Source organism: Mirounga leonina, unplaced genomic scaffold (assembly GCF_011800145.1).
Source record: "Mirounga leonina isolate KUSES-001 unplaced genomic scaffold, KU_Mleo_1.0 Mir_94, whole genome shotgun sequence".
Lineage (NCBI taxonomy): Eukaryota > Metazoa > Chordata > Mammalia > Carnivora > Phocidae > Mirounga > Mirounga leonina.
In genome coordinates, this window is record NW_023270855.1 from 44,898,738 (window position 1) to 44,913,510 (window position 14,773).

Sequence of the window (14,773 nt, forward strand, 5' to 3'; positions counted from 1 at the left end):
ATTCTCTGACCCTGCTTTTTCTTTTCATAAGGACAGGGGTTTGAGAGCACGTGGGTGGCTCAGTCGGTTAAGCGTCTGCCTTCGGGTCAGGTCATGATCTCAGGGTCCTGGGATAGAGCCCCGCATCGGGCTCCCTGCTTAGTGGGGAGCCTGCTTCTCCCTCTCTCTCTACTCCTCCCCCCTGCTCGTCTCTCTCTCTCAAATAAATAAGATCTTTTTAAAAAAGGAGAAGTATTTGGCAATAGAATTTTTTCATCAACAAAGATACTTATGCCATTTAAGATAATAATGTTACTACATTTTAAGCCCAAACAAGGAAAAAATTGGAAATGTATGTGAGGGAACCCTGCAATCTGAACCATTAGCACTGCCCCTAAAATAGCACATTGGCACAGACGAGCAAGATATAAAAGGCAAAGACATGAAGACATGTCTTCTCTGTACGAAGTATGAAGGCAGTGATTATACACAAATCAGCTTTTCCACCACTGTCCTTGGTTGAGAACAGCCAAGGGTTCATATGAAATTATTAGGCTCGTTATTTGTCTCACACACACACACACACACACACACACACACACACACACGAAAGAAAACACATATCCACCACATGATCACTTTCAAACTATTAAACTGTTATTTTTATTTTTTAAAAAAAGATTTTATTTATTTGACAGAAAGAGACACAGCGAGAGAGGGAACACAAGCAGGGGGAGTGGGAGAGGGAGAGGCAGGCTTCCTGCTGAGCACGGAGCCCGATGTGGGGCTCGATCCCAGGAACCTGGGATCATGACCTGAGCCGAAGGCAGACGCTCAATGACTGAGCCACCCAGGCACCCCAAACCATTAAACTGTTATTAAAAACAAGAAGCCGAGGTGCCTGAGTGGCTCAGTCAGTTAAGCATCTGCCTTCGGCTCAGATCATGGTCCTCAGGGTCCTGGGATTGAGTCCCACGTTGGGCTCCCTGCTCAGCAAGGGAGTCTGCTTCTACCTCTCCCTCTGTGTTTTTTCTCTCAAATAAATAAATAAATAAATAAATAAATAAATCTCTAAACTTCACTTCCCTTATAAAAAACAAAAACAAACAAACCAAAAAAATCAAGAAGCCAGCCAGAGCCATACAAGATCCAGGAGCTCACATTCCCACAGGCCAGTGTTACTGAAGACAGCGCCCAGTCAGAGTAGATCTGCCAGAGCTCGCTTTCCCAGAGCTCACTGCTCAGCAGCACCAGGCACTGCAGATCTGTCCAGCTGCTCAGTGCTAAGTTGGCTGATGTTCCTGAATTTGATCATTTGAAAAGTATAACATCACCGTTGACTCTCCTGCATCTTAAAATACACCAAGTAAGGCCATTTTAATATTGGGAAAAAGAAAAGAAGTTTTGTGAATCTACCTTTCTTGAAACTACCCAATGCATATTTGAGAGTTACAGGAATCTGGGAGGTTGAAGTAAGAAAGAAAGAAGTTGTGCAAAGCTGTATTCAAATTGAAATCATTTAAGTTGCTTTCAGCTCCTTGTGCCAAAATTCTGTAAACACTTATCTTCTTTCACACAAAGTGTATATACCTGGGAGGCAGAGTTCCAGGTTAAGACTCAAAAGGTGCAGAGAAATTGTATGAGGTTTAGGAAGCTACTCAACCCTTCTGAGCCTCAGTTTCCACACCTGTAAAATGGGGATCATAGGCCTTCTTCATGGAGATGTTAGATATGTAAGAATGTCTGTCAGTGTCCATGTTACTAGCAGAGTATATTTCAAAATAGATGAAAAAGATAATATCAATGAGACCAAAGACGAGGTGCCCAGCTTGGTAAGTGGCCCCATTCGCATGAGAATGAGAGGAGCTACAAGTAACTAAGATTCTTCACAGCTTCATTGAGAGGACAAACATGAGAACTACAAGTAGGTAACTACTGCACTTACTGCGCAGTGACTTTATGTAGTGAGGGTGAACTCCCTAAAAACACTGCAAGATACAGAAACAACCAAATGGCCTCTAGGAAATAATAACAAAGCAATCAGTGCAGCAAATAGGAATGGGAATGGGGTAAGTAAAGTGTCAGAGCCACAAAATCTAAGCAAAAGCTAAACCACAATGAACACCCAGCGCCTAGCACATTCTGGGAGTTGTAGTCCTGCAGCCCTGAAAGCAGCTGGCTGGGAGCGACTGAGAGACTACAGCTCCCAGCATGCCCAGGGAGAGGCCTCTCCTCCCGCCCCGCCCCTCCGCGGCCCAGGGGCGGTGCCGCCAAGCCCGGAGGAGCGCGGATCTCCCCCAAGCCCCGCCGCCAGGGACACAGCGCGGCCCAGCGGGCCCCGGACAGCCTGACTCGCGCTGTAATCGTGATAGAGCATCCTTACGAATTGCCGATGGCGCCATTTGTTGTGCCCGAAGCCGGATTTCTCGCAGGCCGGCCCATCTGACAGCCTGAGGGGAGTTGGCCATGGCTACAGCCCAACCTCCACGACTCAGCGCGCCCCGCCCTTCCCACCGCCTCACTCCCGCCTCTACTCGCCCCGCCCTCCGAGCCACGCCCCCTCGGACATGCGCGGTGCCTCCGGGCCGCGCACGTTGAGGCGGCCCTCGGTGGGGTTGGGGCTTAGGGACTCGCGCGGACTTGCCGGTTGGTGACACTTCTTAGAACCCGTGCGGAAGCTCTTAAGCCGGTATTTGAAACGTAAACTCACCGGCTACGATGGAAATACCGGTACCTGGAAACCTGGAACTTGCCTTTTCAAAGCCACCTTTCTCGCCGTCACCTCTGTCCCTCGGGGCTGCCATAATCGTCCCCATGGACCCTCGGTGGTGTGGCTCCCCGCAGAGTGCCCCTCGGAGCCCTGGGCTGGCTGAACAGCTTCTTAGAGGGACTGACTGCCCAGTGCGGTGTTTTGAAAAGGAGAAACATGACAGTGGACAGGCCCAATTCTGCGTGGTACAGATGGGAAGGTCAGGCGGGCAGGTCAGTAAGCTCCTAATCCCCTTGGGGGACCGCGCGCAAGCCACTTCTCTGACTCCCCTGACCTATCCTGGCCCCCTTGGCCTCATTCACGCCGCCGGCAGGACCACAAGCTCCCGTTGGTCCTTCCCAAGAGATCAGGGAAGTTTGTGGAGGAAGGTGGTACGACAGTTTCTGCCCTACTGCCCGGCTCCTTTGGAACCCCTTTAAATATAATTTTTTAAATATCCCTTCAGAACCACAAAATAATTAAACAATTTGTTGCTGTTGGGGGTTATAGTGATAATTTTTTTTAAGTCGTTTTTCCATTTAGTGTTTCTGATTAACTCCAGTTACTCCATCACTACACACGTCTCAAACTCACTTCAGCAAAGCTCCAATTCTGTGCAGGAAGGATGCAAAAAAAGCAAAATATCCATGGTATAACTTTCTGGAGCATCAGTCCTACTGCCAGATTTGGAAGAAATGAAGTTAAGTAATTTCCAAGGTAAGTAATTAAAAACCTGAAACTAAGACGAAGCTGGAAAGTCATATGCCATTAAGTGATTGTTAATAGTCTATGCCTGAAATGTCAGGACTTTCTCTGAGAACAAATTCTAAGGAGACCTTATTTCCCATTATTTTAAACAAAAAATTATAAGGCATAGCAAGTCCATCAAAAAACCCTACCAATTCTTCGGTGTCTGGCTTGGCTCAGTCATAAGAGCTTGCAATTCTTGATTTCTGGGTCGTGAGTTTGAGCCTCATGTTGGGGTGAGAGTTTACTTGCTGTGAAAATGTTGGGGTTCGGAGTGAACAGTCAGAATTCTTGAGGCATGTTCGGTGCAAAAAGGGTGGTTTTATTAAAGCACAGGGGATAGGACCCTAGGGCAGATCTGCACTGGGGTCGTGAGGAGTGGCTGGTTATAGACTTTCAAGTTGGAAGGGAGTTAGGGATAGTGTAAATCTCTAAGGAATTTGGAAGCCAGGTTTTCAGGACCTTGAGGGGTTAGCTGTCGTTAGGAAAAGGGCATTTACTATTGTCTAGGAAAACCTTAGTCATGAGACCCATCAGATGTATATCAGTGGGCCGTATGCTTGGAGGATGATTGCTAACATATCTTGGCGAGGTGGAGGGAGGTGGCAGTAGAGATACAGGAAGTTTCCAAAGGAATTTTTATATGTTAAAGAAGACTTACAAGATCCTGGATGTCGGGCTAATGTTAAGATAAGATTGCCTTTTGCTTCTAGCAAGTATTGAGTTGAGTTCTTAGAAGAAGGTCACTCTGCCTGTCTCAAGGACTTGTCAATGGGCTGTAAGTTGTAAGGAGATTTTTTTTTTCCTTATTTCTTTTGCCTTTGTTCTCCACATCATACGTAAAAGATTAAATCAAAAAAATAATACAGCTGTTAGCATACGGTTGCTTTTTGTGCAATAGCAGTGCTGTGTTGTAGACCAGCAGCATCAGATACTGTACATCTTGACGACACTCCAAAGATTTGCAAAGTGACTAGTGTGATTGATGGTCTGCTGATTGTATTTGAAAGCAACATGAAACTTTTCCTTGTTCAAAGTATATTTTTTGAAGACTCAATTTAAACTAGAGAGACAAATGACTGCTATGCACTTTGGGTATTAAAAATTAAAATCTTCCAGGAAAACATTAATTGGGGATATATTCTGTGGATATGCCTGTATCATGAAATAGATGGCAAAAATCCCATTGATTTTTTTTTAAAGATTTTATTTCTTTATTTGAGAGAGAAAGAATGAGACAGAGAGAGCATGAGAGGGGGGAGGGTCAGAGGGAGAAGTAGACTCCCGGCTGAGCAGGGAGCCCAATGCCGGACTCGATCCCAGGACTCCAGGATCATGACCTGAGCTGAAGGCAGTCGCTTAACCAACTGAGCCACCCAGGCGCCCAAAATCCCATTGATTTTAAAGATTGAGGTTATAATTTAGTAAAGTGGGGGCTGAGAAGGCCTTTCAGATTCTGACCCCAGAGTTCTGCAGTCCTGTGTTAGTAGTGATCCCTTGCCAACCTCGGAACACAAATGTACCCTAATGTTGTATATTAAACACAGACCTCCTTTGACCCCCAGGTCCTCTCCATTTCCCATTCTTCTCTGCTCCATTCAAGCTACCTCTCCTCATCTTATCTCCTAAACCGATTCCAGTCCAGCTTCCCTCCTCACCACTTCACTGAAGTGGCTTTCACGGGGGTCACCAATGATTGCCATTTTACTGAATTCAGGATTAAGTTTTTGTTTTCTCAGCCTTTTAGCTGAAACACGATTGAGCACTTCTTCCATCTTAAAACAGTTTTCTCTGGATTTGCCTCCCTCCAGATTCACTCCCGCCTTACTCTGTCTTCCTCTTATTGCTCCTCCTCCTCCACGAGTTCTCTGGGATCCTCAGCCCCCTTCTTTTTCCTATGGGCCCTCTCTTCTTAGAGCGAACCTACGGAGGCTCCCAGCTTTGAATACCATCTACCTGCTGAGCACCCCCAGGCCTAGATCCTCTTTTCTGAGGGGAGCACTCAGGAGTCATCACTGGCTCTTTTTCCCTTCTCATTCCACATGCAGTCCTCCAGCAAGTCCTGTTGCCGTGCATCCTGATTGCAGCCACTCCTCACTGTCTCCATTTCTACACCAGTTTCAGTCACCCTCCTCTCTTACTGGTCTTCTGCAAAGACTGCCTCCTAACCCAGCTCCCTGCTTCCCCTCTTACTCTCCTACAGTCCATTCTCCAGTCAGCATCCAGGGTGCTCCATAGAAAACATGAAAGACATGATATATATTAACCCCACAGCCCCCCAACTCCCCCCTTCACTCCCTCCCACCCCCATTAAACCCTCCCACTGGCTTCTTGTTGCAACAAAATAAAAGCTTAGAGGGTGGGGCGCCTGGGTGGCTCAGTTGGTTAAGCGACTGCCTTCGGCTCAGGTCATGATCCTGGAGTCCCGGGATCGAGTCCCACATCGGGCTCCCTGCTTAGCAGGGAGTCTGCTTCTCCCTCTGACCCTCACCCTTCTCCTCTCTCTCTCTGTCATTCTCTCTCTCTCAAAAAAAAAATAAATTAAAAAAAAAAAAAAAAGCTTAGAGGGGCGGGGAGAAAATAAAATAAAATAAGTGCTTAGATAACCAGATAACCTGGCCCCTGCCTACTTTTTTGGCCTCATCTCCTATCCTTGCTTGTTCGTACTACTGTGTGTCAGATTTTCCAGTATCTAGAGCTGAAAGCAGTCTTAACTGAGAAATATTAAATCATAGAATCTAGAGCATGGGAGGCACGAAAGGAGAAGTCTTAAGAGAGAATGAAGGTTTAAATGATTAAAAAAAACCCAAAAATATGCAAAACAATGAAAGTATTACTGAACTGTACGTACCTACCCAAAAGAATGTAGTAACAAATAACAAAGTGAATTTTTTTTTAACAAACCAAGACAACTTACAAAGAAATAGAAATACCTTTCATTATATTTTGAAAACAAAAAGATATATTTAGTAAATATAAAAGGACAAAAATTTTAACATCTTACAGTTGTGGGCCATAATGCAGTAAAATTAGAAATAACAGAAATAGGGAATTTAAAGATGCTCAACTCTTTGAAAATGTTAAAATATTCTTTTAAATGAATTAATGCCTGGATCAGGGTGCAAATCCAAAACACAACCGCAGTGCCTATAAATACACACACTTGCAAATATAGCATGCCTGGGTATATGCAGTGGCGATCAGAGAGCTCTCTGACCCAGAAGCTCCTTTAGTGACCAGGTTATGTTCATCCTCCTAACTCTGCCCTGGAGTCATTTAACATCATCTCATTACAAGTGGGAGCCACAGTGAAGGCAGTACTAGGAACTATAACTATTACAGGTACCTGAAAAGTAGGACTCCCTCCTGCTGAGCCGGACCTTGACTTCAGGATCCTTTCCAGCCAAGGCTCCAGGCAACCACCACCAATGGATCTGTGTTGTGTACAAACTCAAAACTGCCCTCCAACAGCAGGTAGCGTGGAAACTGGCACCAGCAGCTTCCATGGAAAAGAAATGATGGCCCTCAGAAGAATACGTGACCCGCCTCACGTGAGGACTCAGGGTCCCATGAGTTCTGGCCGGGCCTCAACTTCAAATCTGCCTCATCCACAAAACATTCCTGATCCTTGGGGCGCCTGGGTGGCTCAGATGGTTAAGCATCTGCCTTCGGCTCAGGTCATGATCCCAGGGGTCTGGGATTGAGCCCTGCATCAGGCTCCCTGCTCAGTGGGAAGTCTGCTTCTCCCTCTCCCTCTGCTATTCCCTCCGCTTGTGCTCTCTGGCTCTCTCTGTCAAATAAATAAATAAAATCTTTAAAAACAAACAAAAATTCCTGATCCTCACCCTAGCTGTACCTAGTGTCTCTCTCCCTCTTCCAAAATATCCCTGCAATTCTTTCTTTGTAACTCCCTTGCAGGAAAAAGGGAAAACGCTATTTGTGAAGAACTGTTAAGTGCCAAACACTATGATAATCGAGAAAGCCTATGCCGAAGGGTTGCACCTCAACCTAGAGGACATGCCAAAAAAGAACTTTCAGTCAAGGACCCTTCCAAAATTCTTCAGTGAACTCACGAAGCAGTGTGACTCTGGAAAAAGCTCAAATCTCACCCTAAATGAGATGCCTATTCCCAGTGCCTGAGAGGACAGAGGCCCAGAGCACACTTGTGGCAGATCCCCTGGGCAGAGGTGTGACCAGCATTTCAGGGGTGAGTGGGTGTCCTCAGGCAAGTTCTAATTCGTACCTGAATAAAAAGGATTGGGATAGGGAGAGGGGCTCTTGAGTCTAGTAAGTGAATTTTAAATATACAAGAGTTCATCTGGAAGCCATCACCCTACACTTGCTCTCTAGCTTCATAAGACATGAGGCCCTTTGACATGAGGCAGAAGAGAGTGAAGGCCACCCTGCTAGGCACCACCCTAGATCCGTTTAGAGCTGGATCAGGCTCTAACACCAGGGGGGCCCACTTGTGTGCTAAAGGACCTACAAGGCACTTTCCCTGCAGCTAAACAGGCTCCAGACAACCTTAGTGTTTCCAGCACTCTGGACAGCTTCATCTTTCTTCCTAACATTTTTGAGGTAGAGTTTGTACTCAGGACTAATGCAGAGAAGGATTTAGGGAACTGCAGACAGGTTAATTCACCCAGAGCTCTGAAGATTACTTCACAAGTGGTTGGTTGTCTCATCTCTTATATTCCTGAATTATCCATTAATTCAGAGACACAGTGTAACAACCTTGAAAGGATGTCAAAACCAGGACTGCAGAGGCCCCAGGCCTGAGTCACGGGAGGCCATAGAGCCGGGGTTCAAAGCACAAGCTCCTGATACAAGCTTTGCCACTCACCAGCACCGTGATTGTACAAAGTGCTTAACCCCACTCAACATTCATTTCCTAGTATGTTCAATGGGCACTTGTACCTAAAAGGAATTGAAATGGTCTAGAAAGTCTGTGGCTTGTTATTTGTTGGTGTTAATATCACTACTATCAAACCTGCTCAAGGGAGTGTCAACCCTGTGTTCTCTAAGACAAACATGAATGACAACCAGTTGAATCAATAATCACCTCCCACAATCCAGCTTTAAAAGCAACTCAGAGGGGCGCCTGGGTGGCTCAGTTGGTTAAGCGACTGCCTTCGGCTCAGGTCATGATCCTGGAGTCCCGGGAAGTCCCGCATCGGGCTCCCTGCTCAGCGGGGAGTCTGCTTCTGCCTCTGACCCTCCCCCCTCTCATGTGCTCTCTCTCTCTCATTCTCTCTGTCTCAAATAAATAAATAAAATCTTAAAAAAAAAAAAAAAAAAAGCAACTCAGAAAATGGATGTTAAATGCCTCCCTATTAAATGTTTCTTTATTGTGTTTATTTCTACAGCAGTATCTCCCCTCCCTGACAAACATGGAGGAAGAGACAGAAGAGCAGGAGGGAAGAAGTGCCCCAGGACAACAGTCCAGTCTCTGAAGATTCATCCAGGTTGGGACAAAGGGCCAGCCTCTCTACTTATCTCCCCATTGGCTCCCAACCATCCTTTAAGCTCACCAGCATTTTGGATTCAATGCCTTTGAATGCTGTGGAAGTGCAGGTACTCCCTTGATTTGAATCCCATGCAGAGTGCCTTGGCAGTCCACACCTGCTATCCTCCCCTGCACGCAGGCCTCGGCTTCCCTGCGCACGCGCTGTAAGCTCCTTGCACCACTCCCGTCCCCGCAGCTGTCGCCTCATCACTGGCTCGGCTCCCACACCTGTCGCTGGGCTCTGTGCAACTCAGGATCTTCTTGCTCCCTCTTTAAAAGCAGTCTTTGGTTTTATCCCTGCCTCGGCTATCCACCATGTGAGCTTTTGCTGGCTTCACTGTGTTTGAAGGGCCACACCAGTTCTTTCTGGGCGGCCTGGAACACGGGTATCTGTCTGAGGAGGAAGTTGAAGAAGCTCCCAACAGTCCCCTGTCAGCCCTGGCTGTTGCCAAAGGGAGAGGCTGGGGTCCCATCACCGGGCCACCCAGGATGGAGGGAGTTTCTGTTGTAGGATAAACCCCGAGGGCAGCTGGTTCCATGTGGGGCTCTACCACATGGATGGTAGGTGCTGTGGGTAGAGGGGAGGCCCCAGGGCCACGTTGGGGACTGTGCTGGGGATTGGGGGGTCCTTGTCTCCAGGCTTGGTGGGCGACTGGCAGACACTTTGGCTGGGCTGCTGGCCTTCCACTGACTCCCAGTCCTCCCCAGGCCGCCAACTTTCTGAGTTACAGAATGCAACAAAGGTGGGAATGATGGGCTCACCACAACCACATTTCTTTGTGTTGGCAGAGACCCTAGGCTGAAGTGTGCAGGATGGGGAAGGACAGCAGCTGTTGGTAGGATCAGCTGAAGGCGGGGCCTTCACAGCCGTGGTCCACCCCTCCGCCTTGGGGCTCTTGCAGCCTAGGATCAGGTAGTTGGCCATCACGTCATCATAACTCCAGCCCATCAGCAGGTCCTGGATCTGGTGCCACCCATAACCCATGGATAACGTCACCTCAGTTCTGCCAGGGGTCCTTGTAGCCCAGGGGGTGGCTGGATGTAAGGCTTTAGTTCCTCTTCATGGACTATGTTCATCCAGGGGTCCTTCATGGTTTCCTCTAAAGCGCTTCTCTCACTGGGATTGAAGGCCAGGAATTGCTCTAGTAGGTTTTCACACTCCACAGACATATAAAGGGGAATGCAGTATATTCTGCTCAGTACCCACTCCCACAGCTCCCCAAAGTCCTGTAAAGGCAGGCATCTGCTGGTCACTGGACAGTCATTGTATAGAGGATGGCTCCAGGCTCCACACGGCCACTGCGAGGCTGTTGTACTTTTGGCATAAGGGGGACTACCACAGAAGGTGTTTAGCTTATGGCCGACGGTGACCTCATTGCTGAAGCCAAAGTCTACAACCTTGATGTTCAGGTCGGCTTCCAAAAGCAGGTTCTCTGGCTTTAGGTCCCTGGGGATGATACCCTCCTGGCAATAGTACTACACAGTGAACACTATCTGGCAGAATCTGCCTCCAGGGCTGCTCCTTTCTCATGCAGGCATGGTCCAGTGGGTGATCAAGTGCCTGTAGTATACTCCGTGACCAGATAGAGTGTTTCCGTGGTGTCAGTCACCTTGAGTGGTTTCATGACTCAAGGGTCGTGATTCAGGGCCTCCAGGCTCTGGACTTCAAGGAATAGTCTGTGGAGGCTGGAGGAGCTCTGCTGGCTCTTGTTAATGACCTTCATGGATGCTTCTGTCCCACTTAGGTTGTGCCAGACCGACCTCACTTCAGCAAAGCCGCCCTGGCCAAAGGTCTTGAGGAGCCAGTGGTTGTCAGTGCGGGTCTCCTGGTCGCAGGCATGGCTGTGAGGTCCCGCAGCTCAGCAACTTACTGCTAGCAATACTAACTAGAAATGCCCCCACGCCTGGGTGGCTCAGTTGGTTAAGCGACTGCCTTCGGCTCAGGTCATGATCCTGGAGTCCCGGGATCGAGTCCCGCATCGGGCTCCCTGCTCGGCGGGGAGTCTGCTTCTCCCTCTGACCCTCTTCCCTCTCGTGCTCTCTGTCTCTCATTCTCTCTCGCTCAAATAAATAAATAAATAAAATCTTAAAAAAAAAAAAAAAAAAGAAATGCCCCCTAACAGTACTAACAAACTACATAAAGATGAGAAAAAAAGAAACAAAAGAGAAAGAGAACAGAGAGGAAAAAAGCTAACTGTGGTCCAAAGTCCCTCAGCTCACCAAACACCAGCTCGCTGGCCTAAAAGAACTAAAAAATGTAGGCCTGGCCAAGGGCTTTTACAGAGAGGTACTTAGGATTCTCTCTTGATGGCTCTTCTTGAAGTCGGTGCAAGAAAGGGACCTGTTAAGGCTGGGGATAATTCACAATGGTCTTCTCACTTGGGTCTCAGGAACCCTTTACTCTAAATAAAAGGGGAGGGAAACACTCCCAAAAGCCTTTTTGTTTATGTGGCTTAGAGTGATTGATATTTACCTTACTAAAAATTAAGGATGCTTTGGTGGCCTTTTCATGTTTAGTTTGGAAATCTGTAATAATTTTTGGTGTTTAAAGAAAGCCATGATGTCTATACTTCAAATAATTCAGTTCCTTTTTCTTAAAACTCTGGCTGATCAGTGTCAACATGATACCACAGTTTAACTGGCTTCACAGTAGCTATGGACAAAGACTCTCCTTGACTGAACTTTAGTCATTCTTCTCTAGGCCTGGACCTTGTAGTCTGTCCTTGGCTATCCTGCACCACCCAGTTGTAGCAAGAATCTTGTCAAGTCAGTTTAGAGAGAACTCTCCACCCTCAACATCTGATAATATTCTTCATCTACCCGCTTTGGTATCTGTGAGAAAATAAAACATATATATTGGTGTCTGCCCCCAGTTCCTGGCACAGGAACTGAAACCCTTAAATTTCCTAAGTGTTCAGAGCACTAGGAGCGTCTCTTGTTCTAATATTTTGTCTTCAACCCCAGCTCCTGACAGAGGACTCCTAAATCCCTTGGAATTTCCTGGGTGGTAAGAATGTCTTGTTCTAATGAGGCAACTCTGGAGGGGCTCCTGGATGACTCCTGGACAGAGACTGTCATCAGAAAGGCCAAGCCATGATTGGAGCTGGACTATTCGGCTCCATACCACTGCCCCTCACCAATCCTCAAGAGAGGGGAAAGGGGCTGGAAATGGAGTTAATGATCTACATGAGGAAGCCTCCATAAAAATCCCAATATTACAGGGTTCAGAGAGTCTCCACATGGATGAACACATCCACATTGGGAGGGTAATGCACCCCAACTCCATAGGGACAGAAGCTCCTGTGCTCAGGACCCGCCCAGACCTCGCCCAGTGTATCTCTTCATCTAACTGGTCACGTATCCTTTATCACATCCTTTAATACAGTGGTAAACGGAAGTGTTTCCCGAGCCCTGTGAGCCACTCTAGCAAATGAATTGAACCTACGGAAGGGGTTGTTGGAAGTTCCACTCTAGAGCTCATCAGTCAGAAGCACAGGTGATAACCTGGACTTGGATTGGCATCTGCAGTGGGGGAGGGGCGGCTGCTTTGTGGGTCTGAACCTTAACCTGTGGAACCTGATGCTGTCTCTGGACAGATAGTGTCAGAATTTAGTTGAATTGCAGGACACCCCAGCTGATGTCATGGAGAATTGCTTCATGTAGGGAAAAAAACCACTCTTTTGGTGACCAGAAGTGAAGTGTTTTGTGTGAGTAGTAAGGGAGATTCACAGGAGAAAGACTCAGGGGTGGAAAGACTGTGGGTTTTCCTTTGTACAGCATCTGACCACCCTGGCCTGCCTTCAGCAAGAATCCTGTCAGGTCTGTTTAACTAGAATCTTTCTATTCCTGAGGTTTTCTCTTAGTAATTTTCCATCCCCTGACCCTGACCCTCCTCTTTGGCTTTTTTTAGTCCCCATTTTGTGCTGTCCTAGGGATGGGGCCCAGTTCTATACTGAGGCCTCTTTTTCCCCTGTTGCGATAGTTTCTGAATAAAACCTGCTTTTACTGCATTAACTACTACTGTCCAGCTCCGGTTCTTCTTTTTTCTTTTTATATTTTTTTCTTCCAAATTGGTTTTTCTTTAACACTGTAGGGAAATATTCTGTTGCATATGACGCAATAAGGTATGTTACCAACTTCTGTAAAGGTGAGGGGAAGATAGCTTTCATCATATTTTTATTTCTTATTTCCAAATTTTGCTCAGAGTCTTTGGAGTAGATTTCTCCCTTCCATGAGCCAGAGAACTTGCTATGTCCATTGCAGTATCTTTAAATTAGAGGTTGCAGCTGTGGGCCACGAAAGCAAATCTTCTTTATTTTTTTAAGCCCACAGAGAGAGAATGAGATAGAGAGAACACATGAGAGGGGGGAGGGTCAGAGGGAGAAGCAGACTCCCTGCCGAGCAGGGAGCCCAATGCAGGACTCGACCCAGGGACTCCAGGATCATGACCTGAGCCGAAGGCAGTCGCTTAACCAACTGAGCCACCCAGGCGCCCTCAAATGCATTTTAGAATTAGATTTTCAATTTCCATTTTCAAAACTGTGCTGGACTTTTTATTAGTGTTAATTTCTTTTTATATTTTTTAAAGTTTTTATTGAAGTAATCTCTACACCCAACGTGGGGTAGGAACTCATGACCCTGAGATCAAGAGTCACATGCTCTTCCAGCTGAGCCAGCCAGATGCCCCATATTTAGTGTCAATTTTTAGTTTTCTTTATTTTCACAATGGTTCTTTAATCTTTCTCTGATCTTATTATGGTGAGGTTTTGTAGGTGATGATAGCAGTATTGCTAACAGAAATCAGGAGCAGTATTTCATATAATCTTTTAAATGTTTAACATCTCCTGCAAGAAAAAAGACCTTTTAGTTAATGTTTATAACTGGTCATTAAAACACATCTGTTAGCATAACCAGTCAAGATTGGTGGGTCATTTTGGCATTTGATGGAAATCTCCAAGTCCTGGGAGGGACAGATGGAGTGCTTGACTATTTCTGCAGAAGCAAACCATGGCAGGTTTTTCAAAACTCCCAGGGATCTATAGATACCTTCTCAGTGAGCCTAAATTTATCAAAAATATTTTTAAATGCTTTATTTTCGGGGATAATCTTTTTAAAAAATGAGATAAGCTTATTCTGCAGTTCCCCTTGCTTATTTTTGCTTTTCTTGCCTGTGCTTTTCGTGTCAGATCCAAAAAGTTTATTGCCAAGACCAATCAATGTCAAGGAGCTTCCTCCCTATGTCTTCTTCTAGGAGTTTTATAGTTTCATGTCTTACACTGAAGTCTTAAATCAGTCTCAAGTTAATTTTTGTATGGCATAAGATAAGGGTTCAGTTTCCTTCTTTTGCATGTGGATACCTATTTTTTAATAGTCTACCAAAGAGACTATTCTTTCCTTATTGTGTATTCTTGGTGCCCTTGTCAAAGGTTAGTTGACCATATATACATGGGTTATGTCTTGGCTCTCCATTAGGTTCAAGATAAGTGTATTCTGCGCCTTCTACATGACACTTATTTTTATAACCAAGTCATGTTATTTCTGTGCCCAAAATCACAATAAGGAAATCCAGATATATAAATTTCTTGATGTTTCCATATCAGGAGTCTCAGATTCACCAGAAACCTGTAAGCCTCACTTCACCTGGTTGATTAAAACAACTACATGATGGCTTTAAGTTGCCCAGGGTTTTATGTATCAGTAAGGTATAGAGTCACCTACCAGACTTGAATAACAATTGGCATTATTATGTTTAAGAAGATAGATGACCACAGGGCGCCTGGGTGGCTCAGATG

General features: G+C 46.2%; 1 long non-coding RNA gene across 3 annotated transcripts; it reads left to right on the plus strand.

Annotated features, from left to right (window-relative positions):
• The first annotated feature begins 2,268 nt into the window (after nucleotides 1-2,268).
• On the plus strand, nucleotides 2,269-13,356 carry LOC118005241. 3 transcript variants are annotated; one of them, XR_004677789.1, is made up of 4 exons: nucleotides 2,269-2,961; nucleotides 3,291-3,445; nucleotides 8,842-9,049; nucleotides 11,946-13,356. It is a non-coding gene; the product is annotated as an uncharacterized LOC118005241 (long non-coding RNA). The 3 variants fall into 3 exon arrangements; XR_004677791.1 differs by having other exon boundaries at nucleotides 3,349-3,445; XR_004677790.1 differs by lacking the exon at nucleotides 3,291-3,445.
• Nucleotides 13,357-14,773: the final 1,417 nt, after the last annotated feature.